General features: G+C 38.3%; 1 pseudogene; it reads left to right on the forward strand.

Annotated features, from left to right (window-relative positions):
- Window positions 1-15,049: 15,049 nt before the first annotated feature.
- Window positions 15,050-15,168, forward strand: LOC118611616 (annotated as a pseudogene).
- The last annotated feature ends 881 nt before the right edge of the window (window positions 15,169-16,049 follow it).

Here is a 16,049-nt window from a genome sequence, read left to right on the forward strand (position 1 = left end):
TTCAGGCCACTGACTACTGTGATCTGTTCCTGGCCCCATCCACATCATATCAGTGGATGGTTGGATAGCAACTGCCATCCAGATACACAGATTGCTCTGACTGAAGCCGTTGGTATGCCAGGCCCCAGTGAAACTTCCTGTTCTTTCTTTGCAGGTTGCTGGGGCCAACACAGGCATGGAGCAGGAGAATTTGACAGTTGTGTATATTCAGCAGGGCCTAATAAGTGCTGTATCACTAGAGACAGTACTTTGTGGCAGAGCACTCCTGTGTTAATATGCAGGCCGTTCAGTCAGTGTAGGAGTCTGAGCCATCGAGGCTGGTCAGTGGAACACGTCTCTCCACTCCTGGCTGGGAAGGAAAGTTCTTACTGTAACTGGCTCTTCTTTGGGGGTGTACATGATCTCTGCCCCCTTCCACAGTTGGGACCAGGATCCAAGGGACACTTGCTCCTTTTGCTGTTTCTTCTCATGCCCAGCCCATGCCCTCTGTGGTTACTGAAACATTCTATTCAAAAGGCAGCCTGGCCTGTGAGATTCCAAGAGCTTTAATCAGTTTGGCAAGTATTTTTGCTTTCTCAAAAGCACCCTATTTTTAGGCTCCCCAGTCCCATATAGATCCCTTCTTAGCCAGATGATGTAATGGATGGAAGTATTGCATTAAATGGGGTTACAAGTTCACCAGTACCCCAGAATTCCCGCAAAAGACTATACCTCCTTTACATTTTTGTTATGGGGTAGGCTTATAGTTTGTGACAGCCTTAGGGACAAAGTAAATCTTACTCAACCATACAACTCCCCAAAATTTTACTACAGTGCCGGACCTTGAATTTTCTACAGATTGACTGCCCATCTTCTCTGTTGTAAGTGGTCCAGTAAAGCCTGCTAGGTTTTCTATAGCAGAAGCAAATCCTCACAGGTTAACATTATGTCAGCAATATAATGAGTCAATTTAACAAAGATTAAGAAGGAAAATGACAAGTCCTGAGCCACCATCCCATGGCATAGCCTTGTGAAGGGTGCACTTGGAAGAAATATTCCAAATGGAAAACACCTTTTTCCACCAGTTTCTTTGTCACTGTGGAGACATCGGCCATGCTGCAGGGAAAAGCTTGAACCCATCCAGAAAATATTTGTACAACAATCAAGAACATATTGATAACCCATACTAAGTGGAAGTTGAATGAAATCCAGTTTAAGTGCACTATAGTGTGTGAGTGAAAAAAACAAACAAACAAACAAAAACACCCTAAAAAACGGCATTTGCCAGGAACTCTAAAAGAAGCAATCAGCTGTCTTGGATTTCACATAGCCCTGACTGTTCATTTAATTTATACCCATCATTTATTCATCCTAATTTCTCTGATTCGGAAGCAGACTGTTGACAAGATTAGAAGGACGTCAGGATGGCAGATGTCTGGCAATGAGCTGTCATATTTGTAGAAGCAGAATGAACTTCATTCACATGTGCCACAATCTGATACCAAGGTTCAGTCCTTTTAGTGTGTGTCTCAGTTTTTTTGTAAAATATAAATCTACTTTTTGTTTTATTTATTTATTTTTGTATTTTTATGAGTTTCAAGTATACAGTACGTTGATTAGATATGATATAGTTTAAAAAATGACCCCCCTAATTGCTCTTTCTCTCCTCTGCTTTTCCACCTAGCCAATATATTAATGCTAACTGCATTCCCTATGCCATGCTCCCCATGCTTGTGACCATCTATCAACTACTAATGTGTACTTCTTTAATCCTTCACTCCTTTCTCCCAGCTCTCCAACCCCCATCCCCTCTATCTGTCACCAAATTTGTCCTCTATATTTGTGAGTCTATTTTTTAATAGTTTGTTCTTTTTGTTCCTTAGATTCCACATCTAAGTGAAATTATGTGGATATTTATCTTTCTCTGTCTGACTTATTTCACTCAGCGTAATAACCTCCAGATCCATCCATGTCATTGCAAATGATAGGAATTAGTATTTTTAATAGCTGAGTAATATTCCATTGTATATATGAACCATAACTTCTTTATCTAATCGTATGTTGATGGGCATTTAGGTTGCCTCCATATCTTGGCTATTGTAAACTGTGCTGCCATGAATATTGGGGTGCATAGATCTTTATGAATTATTGTTTTGGTTTTCTTTGGATAAATACCCAGAATAGGAATTGCTGGGTCAAAAGGTTTAATTTTTTTGAGAAAACTCCATACTGTTTTCCATAGCGGCTGTACCAATTTGTAGTTCCGCCGACAATGTATGAGGGTTCCCTTTTCTCCACATTCTCACCAGCACTTATTCTTTGAGTTATTGATAATGGCCATTCTGACAGGTGTCAGGTGATAGCTCATTGTGGTTTTAATTTGCATCTCTCTGATGATTAGTGACCTTGAGCATCTTTTCATATATATGTCTATTGGCCATTTGTAGTTCCTCTTTGGAGAAGTATCTGTTTAGGTCTTCTGCCCATTTTTAAATTGGATTGTTTTTTGTTGTTGAATTGTGTGAGTTCTCTATATATTTTTGGATATTAATCACTTATCAGATGTATCATTAGCAAATATCTTTTTCCAATCAGTTGATTGTCTTTTTGTTTTGTTGATAGTTTCCTTTGCTGTATAAAACTTCTTAGTTTGATGTAGTTCAATTTGTTTATTTTTTCTTTTGTTTCCCTTGCCCTGGGAGATATATCTGAAAAGAAATTACCATTAGCAATATCGAAGAGATTACTGCCTATATTTTCTTCTAGAAGTTTTAAGGTTTTGGGTCTTAAATGTAAGTCTTTAACCCATTTCGACTCTGTTCTTATAGATGGTGTAAAAAGGTGGTCCAGTTTCCTTTTTCCTTTCTTCTTTTTTTGCATGTATCTGTCTTTTCTTCCCAACACCATTTATTGAAGAGACTGTCTTTACTCCATTGTAAATTCTTGCTCCTTTGTCATGTATTGAGTGCATGTGTGTGGATTTATTTCTGGGCTCTCTAGTCTGTTCCATTGATCAGTGTATCTGTTTTTATGCCAGTACCATGCTGTTTTGATTACTGTAGTCTTGTAGTATAGTTTGACATCAGGCAGTGTGATACCTCCAACTTTGTTCTTCTTTCTCAAGATTGCCGTGACTATTTGGGGTCTTTTATGGTTCCATATAAATTTTAGGATTGTTTGTTCTAGCTCTGAAAAAAAATGCCATTGGTATTTTGATAGGGATTGCATTGAATCTATAAATTGCTTTGGGCAGTAGGACCATTTTAATGATGTTGATTCTTCCTACTCATGAGCACAGTATATGCTTCCATTTATTTGTATCTTCTTCAATTTCTTTTTTCAACACCTTATAATTTTCTGAGAACAGGTCTTCTACCTTCTTGGTTAATTTGATTCGCAGGTATTTCATAGTTTTCGATGTAATTATAAATGGGGTTGTTTTCTTAATTTCTCTTTCTGAAAGTTCATCATTGGTGTATAAAAATGTCACTGACTTCTGAGTATTTATTTTGTAACCTGCTAGTTGACTGAATTCATTGATCAGTTCTAACAGTTTTTTGATGGAATCTTTAGGGTTCTCTGTACATAGCATCATGTCATTGGCAAGTGGTGAGCGAGAGTTTTACTTCTTTCTTTCCAATTCGGATACCTTTTATTTCTTTTTCTTTTCTTATGGCTGTGGCTAAGTCTTCCAATCCAATGTGGAAGAGGAGTGATGAAAGTGGGCATCTTTGTCTTGTTCCTGATCTTAAGGAAAACGCTTTTAGCCTCTCTCCGTTGAGTATATTAGCTATAGGTTTGTCATATGGCCTTTATTATATTGAGGTATGTTTCCTCTATTCTCACTTTGCTAAGGGCATTTATCACAAATGGATGCTGGATTTTGTTGACTGCTTTTTCTGCATCTATTGATATGATCATGTGGTTTTTATCTTTCAATTTGTTAATGTGGTGTATCACATTAATTGATTTGTGGATATCGTACCAACCTTGCATCCCAAGAATAAATCCAACTTTATCATGGTGTATGATACTTTTAATGTATTGCTGAATTTGGTTTGCTAATATTTGTTGGGGATTTTTGCATCAATGTTCATAAGAGACATCAGCCTATAGTTTTCTTTATTTGTAATGTCTTTGTGTGGTTTTGGAATCAAGCTAATGGTGGCCTTATAAAAGGACTTAGGGAACTTTCCCTTCTTTTGAATTTTTTGGAATAGTTTGAGAAGAATAGGTGATAATTCTTCTTTGAATTTTTGGTAAAATTCACCTATGAAGCCATCTGGTCTAGGACTTTTGTTTTATGGGAAGAGTTTTGATTACTGGTTTATTTCATTGGTGGTAATCAGTTGGTTCATATTTTCTATTTCTTCTTGACTCAGTCTTGGGAGAGTGTATGTTTCTAGGAATGTGTCTATTTATCCCAGATTGTCCAATTTGTTGGCATATAATTGCTTATAGTATTTTTTTTAATGATGCTTTGTACTTCTTTGGAGTCTATAGTTATTTCTCCTCTTTTGTTTCAGATTTTATTTGAGTCCTTTCTCTTTTTTCCTTGTTGGATCTTTTTAAGAGTCTGTCAATTTTGTTTATCCTTTCAAGGAACAAGCTCTTGATTTCAATAATCTTTTGTATTGTTTTTCTAGACTCTATTTCATTTATTTTCACTCTGATCTTCATGATTTCCTTCCTTGCATTCACTTTGGGCTTTGTTTGCTGTTCTTTTTCTAGTCCTTTTAAGTGTAAGGTTAGATTGTTTATTTGAGCTATCTCTTATTTCTTGAGGTAGACCTGTATTGCTATGAATTTCCCGCTTAGGACTGCTTTTGCTGTATTCCATAGATTTTGGAGTCGTCATATTTTCATTTTCATTTGTTTCTAGGTATCTTTTGATTTTTTCCTTGATGTCATTGATAAGCCCATTGTTTAGAAGCATGTTATTTAGTCTCCATGTGTTTGTGTATTTTCCAATTTTTTTCTTGTAGTTGATTTGTAATTTTATGCCATTGTGATTGGAGAAGACGGTCAATATGATTTCAGTCTTCTTAAATTTGTTGAGACTTGTTTTGTGCCCTATCATGTGGTCTAGCCTGGAAAATGTTCCATGTGCCCTTGAGAAGAGTGTATATTTTGTTGCTTTGGGGTAAAATTCTCTGAAAATATCTATTAGTCCATCTGGTCTAGTGTGTCTTTTAGGCCCATTGTTTCCTTGTTGATTCTTTGCCTGGAAGATGTGTCTATTGGTATCATTGTGTCAATGGGATGTTAAAGTCTCCAACTATGAGCATATTACTGTTACTCTTTCCTTTTATGTCAGTCAATAATTGCTTTATGCATGTAGGTGCTCCTATGTTGGGTGCGTATATGTTTACTAGGGTTATGTCTTCGTGACTTATCGATCCCTTTAGCATAATGTAATACCCTTCTTTATCTCTTATTACAACCTTTGTTTTAAAGTCTGTTTTATATAAGTGTTGCTACCCCAGCTTTTTTTTTTCATTTCCATTTGCATGAAATATCTTTTTCCATTTCTTTACTTTCAGTTCATGAGTATCATTCAATCTGAAGTGGGTCTATTGTGCCTCAATTTTGATGACAGACAACTTATGTCAGGAAATCGCAGATTTCCAGAAATTTCACATAATTTCTGGAACACTTATGACACATATACAGATACAGCATAAAGAAGGCTCAATGTTATTTTTTATTTTTATTTCACAGTGCTTCCCAGGTAATTTCAGCACACCAAGATAGGCTTAATTAGTTTAATATTTCTCTTTTATAAGGAGAGATCTCATCTTTTGAGGTATTCTAGGAACCCTCTGGACCACTGCAAAGCCATTTCTAGGTCAAGAAAAGACTAATTTTGCATCAGCTTACTTTTGATGTTTAAATTCATGTACTTAATTAAATTCATTCTAACTTTATTCAGCTTGACTACACAAAATTTCATTTTCAAGTTCCTGTTTCCTAAACCTTCTACAACTTTCATTGTCCCTTTTAGTTTGTCTGTTCTTACTGATTCAGAAATAGCCAATGTTATTTCAGGATGAACTATTTTCATTCATTCAAAAATGTATTTTCATGCTTAACACCTTCAGTTCCCAGAAATATCTGATGTTTCCCTTTCACCTTAATTAGATTTCTCAAACAGTTAATTTAGATAACTCTACAGACATGTCTGTTTTAATTAAACTACCAAACTTAAGCTAGCTTTTATTTTCCAAAGATTAATCTCAGATTCCATTAACTTGAAAAACATTTGGGTTAATTTCAATATTTCTGAACATTTTAGAATAGCTAGTCCTTACAAATACTTTCTTGTTTTTAAGCCAGTTAAACATAGCTCTTTTACAACCTAGCAGTACCATCCTGTAGGGATAACTCAGAACATAGCCCTTCCACACACCCAGAAGACTCATAGCTGCCCAGCCAGCAGCCAGGAAAAGCAGTACACAAAGAGCTGTCAGCAGTGCCTCCTGCCCCCGTGGACGTTATCCACTCTTGTAACCAAGCAGCACATCTTGCTCCTATCCATCTGAGAAGGTGGCTGCTCCCCTAATGAGATTACCCCTCTCTCTACTTGTGTGCATAAAAAACTGCTTGCTCTTGGTCTGGAGCTTTATTCCTGCAGCTTCGACCAGCTGTTCCTGAGGCTTCCCTGCCTCATGAGTAATAAATGACATTTCTCACTCCTCTGGTTCTCTTGGTGGTTCTCCTGGAATATCCAAACTTGGGTGCAAGTTCCAGGCCTGGGGCTCCTGTATTACAGTTGGTGTAGCTAGCAGGATATTCCAGAAAGTACCCCTGTTGAGTCGACCTAAAGTGAGGGAGGAACATGCCTGTTGGGGTTGGTTGGGGGAAAACCTGGGGTGGGCTTCTGAGCCCATGATGTTTGAGGTGGCAGCCTTTTAGATTCATGGGGCGACCAAAGGACTGGGGGGGTCACCCCCATCAATGCACCTATGGGTCTCTTACATAGTTTACCAAAAGTAGGGGAATTGTGTTCTTTGAAAAAGCAGAATGAGCTGTTACCCATGGCAGCCACAATGGGACGGCCCCTCTGCTGGCGCTGCGTGAGGTGACCGCTAAACATTTGCAAGCTAAGAAAAAGGCAACAAAAGTGGAAGAGGAAGTCAGGCTAGAAAAAGAACTGCAAGTCACACAGGCTAATAGCAAGGATACCCTGGGATGACAGAACAGACTAGTGAACAACTGCAGGACGTAGGCTGCCGCTTTGCAGAAGTTCAGGAGTGAAAGCTAACAAGAGCTTGCACATAGACAGAATTGCAGTCTGAAGGGGACCCCAATAGAGGACCCAACAGCAGAAAGTGAGTCTGAGTCAGATGAAGAAATAGAGATGCCCTTTCAGGGGAAGCCACATGTGTGTTTCATGCCTGCCTGGTAACTGTTAAAAGACTCAACAAGAACATCTGAGGGATGAAATCCAAGGAACCTGCCTCCTCCCCTTAAACATCTACACACTTCTGCCCAGCCATATCCATCAGCAGAGTTGGTAGAGTTCTGCCAGAAAGGATCAGAGTCCATCACAGGGTGGCTACTTCGCCTCTGGGACACGGGGTGTGGATGGCATAATAGCGTCCGGATATGAATTGACCTGTATGGCCTCTGTCACCACCCACCCTTCTTTGCACTTATGCATATATGGGGCAATCCAGTATGCAGAAAATGTGTCACTGCTGAATTGGCTCACGGTGGGCTGTCATGCGCCTTGGCCAAATAAAGGTGAGGTGCCAATGGCCCAGCCCTGCTGGATGTCCATGCCAGAACTGCAGGTGTTCCTTAGGGAGATGGGGATGCAGCAAGCTATTTATAGTGAATCATTTGAGGGCCCTGATGCAGTGCCATTTACTACAGGTATGCAGGTCTGCATCATCCAGATGGCCCTGCCAGCCTATTATGCTCCTTTGCTGCCCGTCCTGTCTAACCTAATGGGGAGGACAAGCGAGGAGGCAACACAGGCTTTCATACATTTGGGGAAAATTGAACTGGCCATGCAGAAATGGAGCCCCACGGGTCCAACGGGAAGAAAGAGAGTCAATTGTGGGTGTGTAGGTGGAAAGTAAGGATGGCCTGGTAAAGGTGACCAGGAGGCAACTATGGACAGATCTGATAAGGGCCAGGGACAACCCAAAAAAGATTGATAAGCAACCCAATAAACAGTACTGGTCTCCCTGTGGCAGCAGCTTAAACCAAAGCAGAAATTCCAACCCCTGCTTGACAGGCCGGCAGTTTCCACACCTTGGAATGGACCTCGAGCAGTGGACACTCAACCCTCGTTTCCTTTCCTGAATGACTTTTCCAGGACCAGGAAATGTCCAAAATATTCACCCAGATAGTCAAGATCAATTCACCTTTACCTGGGAATGACAACAATGGACCTTCACTGTCCTACCAATGCAGTATCTCCATAGACCCACTATTTGCTACAGTTTTGTGGCTGAGGATTTGACTGGCTGGGACAAACCCTCCGCCATACAACTGTACCATCATATCAATGATGTCATGTTAACCTTCGACTCTCTTTCAGACTTACAGCAAGCTGTAACCAGCTCCCTCCTTTTACCAGCTTTTGAAAACCCGTCAAGGGCAAATGAAATACTTCTAGAGGCCACAAAATATATTTATAAATTTGCCAATCTAAAGGATGTCAATTGCGTACTTTCTAAATGCCATTAGAAATTGTGGTTTCTGAGAGTTAAGAATTTGTATTATGATTAAAAGTGAAAAATATATATGTGTAGTAACAGAAGGTATAAGTTATAGAGATTTATTTTAAAGGAGATTAAAGGTATAGAGATTTAAAGGAAATTAAAGGAAAGTAGTTTGTCTTAAAGTTGCATATTTCTAAATAAGTAAGAAGAGGCTAACTGACGGGATGATGAAAGTTACAGAAGATCTGTGAAGAGAAATCTTGAAAGAAGGAACTTTAGGTTAAGCTACACATGATTGGAAATAAATTTAAATGTCAGAAGCAAGCTAATTCTAAATCAGAGTTCTTTTTTCTTCAGCAAACAAGGCAGAATTTCTGGGACTATTGGTCTGTTACTGATATTATGGAAAAAGTTTCTGCCTGAAGAAAACAAAGATTTTGTGTTTTATCAGGATTATTTTCTGTATTTTGTTTTGTTGTAATCAGGCCCTTGGCTACTTAAGGAACTAAGTTTTGCTAATAATTGTGCAGAATTGGAGTGTCTCTTTCCTCCCCACTTATCCCGCCTTAATCAAAACACTTTTAATAAGTAAGTATTCTCATGGCAATGTGATTATTTGCGTAAATTCAATAAGAATGTGTTATCTTTATAACAGGACATGATTGGAAACTAATTTTGATTACCAAGGCTTTGACTGGCATGTCATATTTGAGAGAAATGCAGAGACTCAGATACGACCAAACAACTTAAGGAATTAAGATTGATGTACGGAAGCCATAAAAACCTTTGGAAATACTGGCCTGGTACCTGGCTCTCATGGTTCCCAACAGCCTTCCCAGGTGAGTAAAGAATGTCACTTCTTGGGAGGTATAGGAAACTTAAGATATTTTGGATATCTCAAGAAGGGAGGAGCTCACCCCAAACCTGGAGGTACCAAAGGCATCCTCTGAGGGCAAGTCCTTGCCTTGGCTTTTCTGCCCTTGAGAGGCCTTTTAAATTCAATCAGAAGATTCCTCATAAAATTCCAGCAAAGCAGAATTAAAAGTGCCTACCTAGTTGATTAATATTTTCTCTGGGCTTATGCAAATGATAAGGCCAAGATTATTGTAATGACATTTCACAAATGAAGGAGCCTTAATTTGGCTCTCTTTGGTAGAAATAGAGATGGTTGGAGAGGAAAGAAAAAACATGTTTCAATAAGAACTGAAATATACCTATGTAAACATTAGATTCTTATGCTGTTCATTTTCTTCTAGGTTTGATTTATTTTCTACTGGTAAATTGAACTGGATCCTGAATTCTTCAGTTTCCTGAAATATCTGTCTGTGGTTCTTCAAACGCGTTTTTATTTTGTAATTTTTCTCCCATCCTTTGACTAGCAATTATTGAAAACTCTAACTGCTTTTTCCAAGCCATGAAAAGTAAAGATGGATGATTCTATATAAAATTCGAGAGATTGCCACAACAGCTCATGTTTGGACAAGAGCGGTGACTTGTGCTATGTGAGCCATGTAGAGAATTTGCCCTGGTGTCTGAAGACATTATCAGGGACATTTCAAGTTGCGGAAGATGCTTCCGGCCTTATATGAGAAATCTTTACTGACAGCCTTATAAACTCAGAAGCTGGTTTATAATTTGCTCTGATTATTAACCTTTGTTTTCTCTTCTTTTCATAGACATAGGAGGTGTCTATACAGTGGCTAATACAACCTGCTAAACCTACAGTAACACCTCTGGGGAAGGTGTGACTTACATAGAATCATGCAGAAGAGAACTTCGTATTCATAGAAAACCAGAAGCTAACAATATATTCAGTTGAATGTAGGACAGTTTCATTCCTCTAACCCCCGAGCTCTGCCTGTTTTTAGCAGACAACAACTGGAGCAGTTCTTGCCTCTCTTCCCTTGAGATTGAGGAGTGATCAAGAGACTGGGGGCAGTTGTAACAAGAACTATCGCCTCATGCATTGTAGCACTTGTAACAAAGCCCTTAACCGCTTGGTGGCCATTGTTGGCTCTTGGGGCTGTTACCTGGTAACATGACCACTTGGCTTATATGTACTGTTAGTGTTAGGATATAGCCTTTATTGTATTAGTGATACATGAATGCAATATGCAAACGCTCTAACCACCCGGGAACTCCCGGTATGGAAGAACTTATGTGAAGAATGTGAGGTGGAGGAGCTATGTCGTGGTGGAATGTAGGGTTAACTCAGAACATAGCTCCTCCATATACTCAGAAGACTGAAAGCTGCCCAGCTAGCAGCCAGGGAAGGCAGTACACAAAGAGCTGTCAGCAATGCCTGCTCCCAAGGACATTTCCTGCTGCTCCTGTGAACATTATCTGCTCCTGTAACCAAGTAGCACATCTCACTCCTGTCCATCTGAGAAGGCAGCTGCTCCCCCAATGAGATTGTCCCTCTCTATGCTTGTGTGCATAAAAAACTGCTTGCTCTTGGTCAGGAGCTTTATTCCTGCAGCTTTGACCAGCCGCTGCTGAAGGAAGCTTCTGTGCCTCGTGAGTAATAAATGGCATTTCGCGCCACTCTGGTCCTCCTGGCTTTTCTTCCAGAATATCTAAACTTGGGTGCAAGTTCCAGGCCTGGGGCTCCTGAATTACATAAGCAGAGGTAGAAAATACCACACGTCCACAACACATCCATGTGAATATACATGAACATACAGACAGATGCAAATAGAGATCTCATGGCTTCCATAGAAGAAGTGGGATCTGTTCAAAGGATCTTCCTTCCTTTCCCCACTTTATCAGCCTGTCTGGATGCTGACAAAGTTGTAGACATTCTAACATATTTTTCTAGTTTTAGTTCATTCTCCAGTTTTCCAGAATGCAATCAATCTGAGAAGACTATCACCTTGACTTCTACATCTCGCTGGGCTTCAGTAGCCACCCAAACAACTCACAGGAGGAGCCAGCCCACAGCTGTGACCATGCGCTTTCCTTCTTAGCCAAAGTGTGATGAATACTACTCCAAAGAAATGGATAATTTCAGCTGGCATTTTCAGGATGTCCCCACATGCAATGATCCACACAGATTTTGCATGTGGGCCACCCTCTACACACACACACATTGAAGTAGGTGGCCAACCAGGAATTATCCCCGCGGATGATTCTTTCCCAAGGACGATTTCTTCAGGCTCCATGCTGGCTCACTAATTTTGCTTCCAAAACCTTTCTGGAGCCAGGAGACCAAAAAGAAAAGAAAAAAAAAAAGAATAAAAAGAGGCAGATGAGTCCATCATTACATTAAGAATTAACTAAGAGAATTTACATTCTAGATGTGCCTTGAACAGTAGCAAGACGACAGTGATATCCTCCATGACTTGTGGTAGGTGTTAAGTTGTCAGGGCAAGATGACAAAGTACTGGGATGCGACCCAACCCAGATAGGGGGAAAATGCCTTACATGCTTTCTTGGGAAAGGGTAATGACAATTTCCAGGACTTAGTGTGCCAGAGGAATGGGAGGTACTTGGATAGTGTCTGGGGGCATTCATCGGAAGCAGTCTGTTCTAACCCAGTTCATTTTGAGGGTCTGGCTACATTCATGTCATTGAACGACCTTTCTTCCACAATATCTTGTGCTTGTGTCGTATCCCAACATAGTATTAAACACATTATTGGTAAAACATATTATTATAAAGATTAAGACTTAGGGAGTATAGTCCAAAATCTCAATCGTGATTTTATGCATGTAGTTATATAATCAAGACATAGATAACATTTCCAACTATGAAGAATTCTTCACATTTATTATATCAAAATTCTGTTTGAAGATGGTGCTTCAGAAATTTCCAAACTATATTCATTATAGGTGTTATAATATCAGCAATTACATAATTCAATATCAAATCTTTATCTCCCAATCTAATAGGAAGCCTTTATGTTGGATTCACAATCAAGGAATTATCACCAAAATAGGACATTGGTAAAGGTGAATTATACCATCTTTGGATAATGGATAGAAATAAGAGCCATGGCATCAAGAATTTTGACCTCAAGGCAGTATTGGAATATATGTATGACTTTGAGAGTGGAGATACAATGAAAGAAATTACAGAGAATTGCTTTTGACATAACAGAAATCTCAGAAAAGATTGGCAATGCAACAAACCCTCAAATTTTTTTCAAAAGGAGGGTGTTTCTGTAAGAAAAAACACAAACCAGTATTTCATGCAGGACAAGCTATTTGTAAGGATTTTCTTAACCAAAAAAATAGTGCTTCAAATAAGTAATGTTTTTAGATAATAGACATGGATTAAGTTTATAAGCACACCAAGGAGATCTGCAGAGAGTAAAAAATGAGGAGAAAACTAATGAATGCGATCAATCTGAGAAGACTATCACCAATGATTGCTCAGTTTCATCATTTCAAAGAATCCCTCTGAGTGTCAAAAACTGTTGTAATAAAGACACAAAGATTTTAAAATATCCTTTGTTACCTACACATTTACAAGAAAACACACAAGAGAAAAATCTGACAAATGACCATGGGAAGGCTTTTAGCACAAGCTCACATCTTATGGATCGTGAGAGAACATATACTGTAGGGGAAAAAAAACCTTACAAATGTAATGAGTATGGCAAAACCTTTATCCTATTTGCAAAGCTCACTAAGTATTTAAAATTACATAGTGGAGAGAAATCACACAAATGTAATGTGTGTGGCAAGGGTTTTACCCCAAAGTCAAATCTTATATTACATTAGAGATTTCATACAGGAGGAAAAGTATATTCATTATAGATGTTATATTGTGAGTAATTATAAATGTAACATACATGTTAACGCCGGTGCAGTGTTGAGAGAATTTATGCAGGAGAAATACCTTATGAGTGTCCTAAATGTAGTAAAGATTTTATCCAACATTCGTAACTTAGGAATCATGATACATCTCATACTGTAGAAAAACTATAAATGAAATATGTGGCAAAGTTCTTACCCTATATGGAAATCTTACTACACATCAGAAATTATATACTGCAGAGAAACCAACAAATGCAATGTGTGTGGCAAGAGTTTTGTGCAAAGGTCAAAACTAACAGAACGTCAGAGATTTCATACAGTAAGAAAACCTTGCAAATGTAATATATGAGATAAGGCTTTTATCACATGTTCAAAATTTTGTAGTCACGAGAGAACTCATACTGGAGAGAACAGATTCAAATGTAATGAGTGTGGCAAAACCTTTAAAGAGCATTCATGTATTATTAATCATAAGAGAATCTACTCAGAAAAAAGGATTAACATGGCCTCTGTGCAAAGATAACATGCAAATTCCTGAAGGGTTCCATATTTTTCTTTGTCTTCAAAAACTTAAAATGTAGTCTGTCATTGAAAAGATGACATAATGACTTTAAAACAGAACAAGCCAGAATCCTACACCATAGTCAACTACTCGTATTTTGTTCCATTCTTGTCTATTTCTTGCAATCCTCACGCATGCATAATGCACATTTCATATTGTGGCCTGGATTTTTTTTTTACTTATGATCGTTTTTCTTTCAATGTATGCATTTTAATGTAATTTTCACATTTTCATAATTAAAACCATTTTTCTGCCTTGGGATAAAACAGAATTCACACAAGAAAAAGGCTTATAAATGCACTAAATGTAAAGCTTTTATTCAATGCTCACAATTTAGGAGTCATGAGATATCTCATGCCAGAGAAGCCTTGTAAATGTAATGCATAGGACAAAGCTTTTACCCTATTTGGAAATCTGACAATGCATCAGAAATTACATACTGGAGAGAAGCCACACAAAAGTCAAATGTGCGGCAAGGGTTTTATCTAAAGATCAAGCCTAATGGTACATCAGAGATTCCATACAGTAGAAAAACCTTACAAATGTAATGAATGTGATAGGGCTTTTGCCGTATGTTCACACATTTGTAGTCACAAGAGCACACATTGGAGAGAAGCTGTATAAATGTAATTATGAGTGTGGCAAAGCCATTAAAGAGCACGCACTTCTTACAAAACATGAGAATCCATACCGAGGGGACACCTTATAAATGCAATGAGTGTGGCAAATGTTTTACCCAATTTGTAAACCTTACCACACATCAGAGCACACACACTGAAGAGAAACCACACAAATGTAATGTGTGTGGCAAAGCCTTTCATCAAAATTCAAACCTTGTACATCACTGCAGAATGCATACTACAGAGAAACCTTACAAACTTAAGGAATGTGGCCAAACTTTTATCCAAAGTTTTGCAACCCTTACTAGAAATCAGAAAATCCATACTGAATAGAAAAAAAAACCCTCTAATTTATGTAGATAATGCTTTTATTCAAAGTCCAAACTTTGCGATTCATCGGCGAATTTATGGTAGAAAGTTAAAGATATGATTGAGATAAACTTTATGTATGTGGTCTACAGCCATGCCACCCTGAACGTGCCCAATCTCGTCTGATCTCTGAAGCTAAGCAGAGTCAGGCCTGGTTAGTACTTGGATGGGAGACCACCTAGGAATACCAGGTGCTGTAGGCATTTAAAAAATATGTATGTGGCACAGCCTGTAAGGAGGGCTCACACTTAATATATGAATATATATCCTTAAGAGAAACCACACAAATTATGGCAAGGCTTATCCACTGTTTAAGCCTCCGGAAAGATAACAATTCTTACTAGGGGAAAACCATTCAAATGTAATAAATGTGATGAACTTTACCAAAAATGTACAACTTTGTGATCACCAAAAAATTCATGTAAGATGGAAATCATACAGATGTCAAGACCTTCAAGCAATGACCTAAAAATATATCTCCCCCTAATTCTCCCCTCTTGCTGTTATCATTGGTATCATCATTATATCTTCCTTTTATTACTACAATGGACACTGAAACTGCTATCCATGGTCTATGAATTCAAACTATTTTCTGAATTAAATGTGGAGAGATTGGATTGTTTTTTGTTGAGATGTAGTTACATAAAACAAAATCCACACATTTTTAAGTGTACAGTGCAGTGGGATTTAGTATATTTACAATGTTTTCCAAGCAAAATGCTTTCATCTTTCATCACCTTCCCCACCTCCCGCAGAAAATCCTATGCCCTACGGGAGTTATTTTATACTCTAACCCCCATCCAAAAGAAAGCATTAAGCTACATTCTGCATTGATGGGTATAGTTTTCCTGGGCATTTGTATGAATGTGGTCATACTAGATGTGACCTTATGTTTCTCTTCTTCCAGGTAGCAAAATATTTCAAAAGTTATTCATGTTGCAACGCTTATCAATGCCTCATAACTTTTTATTGCCGAGTACCCATCCACAGTTTACTTATCCATTTTTTTTTGTTTGGTGGAGGTTTTGCTTCTTTCCACTTTTGGACTGTTATTAAAAATTCTCCTATAGAATGAAAAAAATGA

The sequence above is a fragment of the Rousettus aegyptiacus genome, unplaced genomic scaffold (genome assembly GCF_014176215.1).
Source record: "Rousettus aegyptiacus isolate mRouAeg1 unplaced genomic scaffold, mRouAeg1.p scaffold_m13_p_14, whole genome shotgun sequence".
Taxonomy (NCBI): Eukaryota; Metazoa; Chordata; class Mammalia; order Chiroptera; family Pteropodidae; genus Rousettus; species Rousettus aegyptiacus.